Source organism: Priapulus caudatus, unplaced genomic scaffold, assembly GCF_000485595.1.
Source record: "Priapulus caudatus unplaced genomic scaffold, Priapulus_caudatus-5.0.1 Scaffold830, whole genome shotgun sequence".
Classification (NCBI taxonomy): Eukaryota; Metazoa; Priapulida; class Priapulimorpha; order Priapulimorphida; family Priapulidae; genus Priapulus; species Priapulus caudatus.
In genome coordinates this window covers 40,697-49,203 of record NW_014577891.1, presented here as the reverse complement: position 1 = coordinate 49,203, position 8,507 = coordinate 40,697, and positions in this window count along the sequence as shown.

Below are 8,507 nucleotides of genomic sequence, written 5' to 3'. Positions count from 1 at the left end.
TGATTTCGGGTCTATTATTGTGGATATGTGCCGAATCCGGCAAAATTATTGCTTCTATGGACGAGATACTTAAAGTACAAGTAGCTACTCCTGATCCTAAATCCATACATACCTCATATGTTTAGATCGGATTATCCAATCAAAAGTTATACCAGTTTTCATATTTTGCAAGGGCCGGTTTGGGGTCGGGAACCTCCAATGCCACCAGAAACACCATTTCTTAGGTGAGTGCTTGACACTCGAACCAAAATTGTTCTATATACACTTACCTTCAAATTGGTAATAAAAATGAAACTTTTGCATCAATGTGAAATGACTGAGTGACCGGTCCCCCCACTAATAGTGTTTGGTACTATAACACGCTTATATAAGATAACCGAGTCAGTTTATTGTTAGTGTTAGGGTTAGGGTTAGGGGTAGAGTTTTTGCATCATTCCTTGATATACGAAAAGTTTGATGCGGAACTTGATATGCGTAGAATGGAATATGACCATGCGCAACCACCAGCACCATCAGCAGGCTGTATGCATTCAACTTCGGAGATAGCCGAGTTCGTACATCACGCGGATACTCTGGTTCATGAAAACATATGCCGACCTCGATTCCCGCGTTGTCAAACTTTTATTGTGGTGGAATTTAATCGGGGCGGAGGCAATTTAAACGTGGCTCAACGATTGAAACGGGGGGTTTTCCCAAACGGGGCAGGCGCGCCCGGTTTACGCAACGTAGGGAGGGGCCTGTATATTATGCAAATGATCTCCCATACCGGCTTGAATTCATACTCTCTGTGAATATTGAGTTTATTGACGCACGATTAGTCAATATAGCAAATATATGTGCGCGGAAGTGAATTACAGATGATTACATTTTCAAAATTCTAGATACCTATAGACACATATCTTTGCTATACTCTCTGTGAATATTGAGTTTATTGACGCACAATTAGTCAATATATTAGCAAATATATGCGTACCGTAATCTCCCGTACCGGCTTGAATATAGACACCCCCTAATCAAAGATGGCATCACCATTCGTGCGCGATAAGTCAAGAAAGTCGAGATAATCTGACTCCATTGAGTTGCTGAAATCCTACAGGCTAAAATCCAAGTATATTCAGGCAGGCGACAATTTCACTCAGCTGTGAGTTAACACATCTGCATTGCAGGATGCCAGGCAACAACTATGATTAGAAAAGTGCCCGAACTTCACCCCCATGCATGAGTAAAGTGCCCGAACTTCACCCCCATGCATGAGTAATGGGCTGCCCCTGTGTTTTTGCCTACATTTCGGATGACCGTACCCACGCGAGCATTCAGGGTGCTATTAATATACAGACTGCTTTAGAAAATAATATGATTTAAGGAGCGTAAACCTTGTTCAACAAACATTTGCCTTTGCAATTTAACTGTGCAACTGTAGCCTCACATCCACACAGGCATGGGCTCTAATAATAGCAAAAGCAGTTCAGTCATTTGTTAACAGTCAACAAATCAATGTTTAACCCTCCTCTTGAGGGTCAAAAGGTCACCGGACAGCTACTCTTTACACATCAGCAAAGAGCACATTTCATAGTCCTTTCAATAAAGCCACAAAAATGGTAGGTCACCGCTGAAACAAAAAAGTTTTTTCACTCGGTCCGTCAGACCATGTCCTCAGAAAATGTCTAAAATCTGCCCTTTTCCCCATTGCCCTTTGACCTGTGACCTCCAATTTCGGCACAGTGATGGCTTTTCCCACCATGACGCTTTTTACCGATTATCACAAGCATAGGTCAAGCCGTTTAGATTTGTACCACAATTCCGCATTTCCTCCCTATACCTTAAGTTAAGGGGGAATGTTCCCACTTCTTTTAAACTTCCTGACCGTTGACCTTTGACCCCCAGATTCGAGATCCCAACTAGTTTTCGGATTACCCCCTATGCCCCGAATTTCGAAACCGTACATCAAGCCGTTTAGATTTGTGCCCAAAAGTTGACGGACAAACGAACGGACGCCAGTGCCATTGTACAAGCTCCATCTGACCGTGTCAGATGAGCTAAAAACCTTGTATATATACCAGATTGCAACATTCAGTCATTTGGCAACTGGACTATATGCTCAAATGCTTTAGAGCAAAGAGAAGTCCAAGATATTGGGCGATAATTTGAAGAAAGGGATCCAAGATCCCACCACAATTATAAACTGGGGTAATGAGAGCCTTTTTCCAATCGAAAGGAAGAGAACCTATAACATAAAATTAACAAAACAAATTGTGTAGAGAAGGCCCAAACTCATAAATAAAACCAGGCACCATATCAGGACCAGCAGCCTTATGTGTGCATATATTCTTAAGTACCGAGCACACGCCACTTAGGGATATAACAATTTTACTCATCAGGGGGAACTTATAGTTTAAACTTAGAATAGGTGTTACACAAGAAGTAGAGAAAACCGACTTGAATTGATCGGCTCGATTGATCGGCCTTTGATCGGCTCGACTGATCGTCTCGAATGATCGAATTGATCGGCTCGAATTGAACAAGCTTTCGATGCAGGGGACTCACAGGAAATACTATCACTACGGAGAAGAGATGAAATCCCAGTTTCCCGTTTTTTAAACATCATAAATCTCCAAAAGGGTTTAGCATCTCCATCAGCAAGTTTATCACTAACAATACCATTTAGAAAATTTCGATGGAGTTTACGATTAAATTGGGAGACAAAATTTCTTTGATTGCGATATCTAGGCTAACTAGCAGGCATTTTATTTTTTAGCATGCCTGGCCTTTTGAAACAATCGATCCCTCTTCCTCATAAATTTAAATTGAGGATGACAACCAATGGACTGAAGCCTTATTACGAATAATCTTACGAGGGACATATGAATTTACACATGAAGTGATGGCCTATTTTATTTGCAACCAATTAGATTCAAGGGATCTCTCTGACGAATCACTGGAAAAGTACGAGGCATTAAACTCAGTAAAATGGTTCGAAAGTGCCTTTTTGTCAGCCTTGTCAAAAAGAACCTCACGAGTTCCTAAGTTAGCTGATTTGACTGCAGAAAGATCTAGATTAAAGATGAGGCAATCATGGTCATTAATACCAGGGACCACAGACATAGATGAACAAAATTGGGGAAATTAGTAAATACTAAATTAAGAATGTTGCTACAAAATTCGGTACATCCAGATGAGACGGGATACTAGAGAAGCGTTGCCGAAAGGAGGTGTTAATCCGAAGCGCTGAGCGCAGATCTTGCGCGCAGTTCCGCGGCAAGGCGCACGCGACCGCGGGAACGTCCTACGACAGTATACAGCGCTGGCAGCTATGGATCCATGCGCCGAATGCATAGGCCGGCGCATGGATCCATAGCTGCCAGTGAACAGTCGAGAATTTTACCAGGAATACAATGAAACAGCTCAGCTGCATTGAGCTGCTGTTCTTTGCAAGTTCAATGAAAATATCAATTAAAGTGTCAACACCATCTACTTCTACACTGTGTTGTATAAGTTTTATTATGAATTGTATTCTATTATGCGTCAGCGGCTTCATGTAACAAGCGGCAGCTGCAGCGGATACATAAGCTGGGTTTTATAATAATACATGCAGAAATAATTAATATGCCTCTATTCATGTAAATAGAAATGTTTTCCTATATACAAACAATGAGGAGGTAATAATCACAAATATTGTCAATAGGTCAATAGCTCCTGATATTATCTGTGAATTGTGCGTGTTAGATGACATACTTATGTTACGCCATGACTTGTGGCCAGGCTAAAAAATAATTTTGTTGAGGAAACGGATTTGTGACTTCTCAAAAATTGTTCCTAATGAACATTTTAAAGACACTGACGCACGCACTGAGCGACGCACACACACATACAAACACATACATGCACCCATACAAATGTCTGTGCCGGCCTGCGTGCGTACGTACGTGCGTCGGTGTGTGACTGCGTGCGTTCATACATGTATACGCACGTGTGTGCGTATTTGTGTGCTTCGTAGTACTACAGCTAGCTATGTGCTTGCGTGCTTGGCTGCCTGTATAAGTAGGTACGGACGTGCGTACGTGCGTCCGTCTGTGCGTGCCTGCGTGCGAGCCTAATCATTAGAATGTGTGCGCACGCATGAGCGTGTACAGCGAACTGTGCGATCACAAAGCATATCCACACAAAGCAGCTAAATGTATGCACGCACGCGCACGCCTGGACGCACGCGCATACGCACGCTCGCAGGCACGTGCACGCGGACGCTTGCATGTAGGCGTACACGCACGCCCGCAATCACCTGCACATGCACACATACATGGAAGATGCGCGCATAGTGATACGCGTGTATCTAGACGCTACATGTACACATAAAGACGTATATGTATCCCGTGTACGCACACACAGGAAGGCACGCAATAGCGACAGGCACCGCATGTTGTTTTTCTCATGGTCACCGTCAAGGTAACTGCGAGCCGGCGAGTTGCAAGTTTTTCTGCGAAGTCGCAAATCACAGAACAGCAACCAGGGCCGTGTCCCTCGACCGTAGGGGTAGACGAAGTTTTTGCTTTAGGCGGCACGCTGGCAGCATGTAATACATGCAAAAATGCCTATCCGCTTCGGCCCGCGCGCTGCGGGTGAAACAAGAAAAACGCCAACTTGACTGAATATAATTCTCAGTGTAAACGCAGGACGGTGTATATGTTCGCTGTACATACGTAAGGCGGACTTGTGTACATTTGAGGCGACGGCAGGCATTTTCTCTCGGGCTATCGCTCCCCTTATTGTTCGTACGAGACTGCTGATCGTAGCATGACAATTATACGATATACATTTAGGTACACATATATACAAGGAAATCTATTACAAAGGTTATAGGTAAGCATCGTACTACTGCAATGACGTCAATGATACACTGCAGCCCAGAGGTATTTAAAGAAATAGTAATGAAAAAGAAATGCTTGGATATGTTTAATTCAGATTCTACAGACCAACACATTAGTATTACCATTGACTAAGTGACATTGAGGTTCACCTGGAGAAATTAAGCTTGAAAATACAATGGCTATTACACAATCTATCCCTGCACCTAGGGAAGACAGAAACCATTCTGTGTCGATGCAAAAATGAAATGAATCAACTTACAAACTTTGATGTGACATGCAATGGGTGACATATTGAAAGTAAGACTGCAGTAAAATACTTACGAGTACACTTACACGACAATTTGACTGCTGAAATGACACGAAGCAAAGTTGTGGAAAACGTAAACAATACAATCAAAGTTATTTACAGGAAAGCTCAATATTTGAAGAAATCATGTAGAAAATTGCTAGTTACTGCCTTCATTCATTGTGATATTACCTTACAGTTGTATGCACTACAACACCGTGGCATGATATATGGATGGATGCAATATTGATGGATATGTATGAATCCGAAACTATATATGCTCTATGCTCTATGCATAGGTCTATGCTATATGCACTCTGCTCTGCTATATATACATGCTGTAACTATGACGTCATCATCGCAAATATCAGAAGATCCGGGGTATCAACATGGATACGGGAAGTTGAAGCGCACGTCACGATTGCAGCTAGACTGGTATCCTTGGCTACACTCAACTTATAGTTAGTGCAGCGTGTGGAACTGTCCACCGGGTAGCAGTCTAGCTTAGTCAGCTGAGCCTTGTGTAGAAAACTGACTTGAAAATGCTATGTACATGGCCTCGTTGCGCCATCTATGAGATGCCATATGTACGAGAATAATTTCACGGCGTGAAACGGAAAAAATGGAAACTCGCTTTTCTAGAGGAAAACGAAACGCGCCGAGCAGCAAACCAACAATTACGAACATTTGTAGGAAATATCCAGCTACGTGCGTAGTGAAACCCCTCTTGCAATGGGCAGAACGTACTGCCCGTTAGCAGTACGGCCCGTTAGCAGTACTGCCCGTTAGCAGTACGGTGCAACCGGGCAGAACGTACGAGAGCCGTACTGCTCAATTCAGCGATTATCTGGGCTTTGGTCTATACCCAAAGGGACCTGGCTAAGGTGATGGAGTGGGAGCAGCGAACTTGAGTGAGTTTGCCGCTACGCAGCGTTTTTGCGCTTCGCGTGGATATCCGGCTACAGATCGTCGAGTAGGCTGAGTAACAAGTTGAGTCAAAGACTGATTAGAACACGAATCGAGCAGTTGACTACATAAATGAGTATCTCGTTGGCCCGTCACTGAATAGGACTGCCAATCAATTCCAGACAAATTAAAGTCACCACAAATAAGTGTAGGTGGATAAGACTCATTATCACGAGAGTCGAGAGAAGAACTAGAAGGCATTTAACAGAATTAGTAATTCCTACGAATTGATCAAGAGGGGACCTGTACCCAATCATAAAATATAAGGGCTTGGAATTCTTAATATTTAGCTTCACCCAAGTGAGTTCAGCTCCTTCTTCATCAAAAGAAGTAATAACTAAAGAGCTAGAAATGGACTTCTTAACATTAATGAACACCATGACAGTTTCGATATTTCCCATAAATATTAAAGTTATAGGGAAACGCCTCACTGGATGCAATAGAGGGTTCCAATTTAGATTCAGTGCCAAGAACGATATCTGGCAACTGATCGTTATTCATGGTTAAGGAATGCAGGATTAGAATCAGCTTTGGTGCTATTGAAGTTACCTAAAAGGAATTCTAATTTATTCCTAGGACAAGAATTCTTAGCAGTGCACTGACGTCTTCAGGGGTAGAATTTAACTTTTGAGCAACAGACTCCCTACCCTCAAAAAGAGGGAGTCCGCAGTCTGAAGTTCAAAACTAAAGATATGACACATAGGGCCTTACATGTGCTTATTTTGAAGATTAATTAAACTAAAAATAAAATAAATTTAACTAACAAGAAATCTTGGGCACAATACAGAATGTGTTTCTTTCCCATTCTTAAATAAAATAAATACAACGAAAATATACTAAATGCTATGTACAAAACGAAACAAAACAAATTTAAACTACTATGTATAAGCATGAAACAAAACACGTTTAACATATGTAAACAAGTAAACAATAAACGAAAAATTATACTGCATTTTTATGTTTTGTGTTTAAGTAAAAAGTATAATTTTTCGTAAGTGATATTTTTGTCGGTAAGTACACAAGTAACCCTAAACTTCTTTTTGAAAACAATAACAGTGTGAAATAAAATGCTAAAAAGCTAATAGGTCTGAAAACATATGTAGCGAGGAACACGCTGGAGGCGACGCGAGTTTATAACAGATAAACTGTTCCTACATCCGAGCCCGCCCGTGGTGGTAATGAACCCCAATCGCGACACCTAGGTGCGACAAGAGAGAAGAAGCGATGGTGGAGAAACACCTGCTTTTGAAGTCGCACCGTGAGAAATCACACCATGAGAAACGTGTCACTAAGTTGCGCGTGTATGATCCTACCCCAAATACTAACAGGCTTAAAGGCCGAGGCTCAAGCCGAGCTCGAGAAAACCTGACTGTCCTCCCGACTAACTCTTGTTCCCCTCTCTCGTCTCTAACGTTTGCATATACCGCTTGCATCTTGTTCGACTGTCACCATGTCAGAGAATAAACGCTTGTGTGGTACGTTGCGACCGTAGTTGGTGTCTTTCTCTGTTGGTTTGCGTTATTCCCTTTCCTACACCGACGCCTAGCCTTAGATCGGCAGTAGACTCACGCCGCTCCCGAATACCTCCGTTACACATAGACCAAATTACTAACATAAACAATATATATGATTCAGAAGGTTTAAGGCAAAATTTTACCGATTTTTCATTTTCAACTTTATTCGATGGCTAACACTATGTGCTACCTCTGTACATGCTCATTTCTCCATATAACAATACATGTAAACTTTCAGTGTTTTGATTGCCCGCGTACAAGTGTAGTGAGCTGCGGCTGACATCACTGATGACGTCAGAGACATGATACGACCAGCATTTTCACAATATTTACTAAGCCAATATCATTCAGCATCAACCCTTCTACAGCTGTCATCTTCCGGTGATAGGTGAACTATCCCACGCTGCCCAAAATAGTTCTTTCACCTCGCTAGCTATTCTACTCACCTGCGTGAGGCTTTAATTTTTTCTTTCCCTGTCACTTATTGTTCAGCTATGCGTCTGTGAGGGCTTTTTCTTTTCTGATAGTCATATATATATATATATATATATAACATATGCAGGTCCCAAGTATTTTGTATTGCGGTCTTCAGGCTCGTGTGGACTCATGGTAATTTGCATGTAGTTTATTTCTAATTTATTTATTTTTTATAACAACGCTCATATATATTTTTGTATTATCCAATCGAATTGTCATTCATGGTTTAACTTTAAGTAACTAACTTCAGTTAGGCTGACTTGAAGACTGTATAGTCAATTCGCCCTCCCTCGCTGTATTTATTTAAAAAAACTTGTTGTGATATATGTAACAATGTAATATACTTGAAAGCGTAAATAAATTTCAAAATCTAAATCTAAATATAAATATAAATTATAAAAA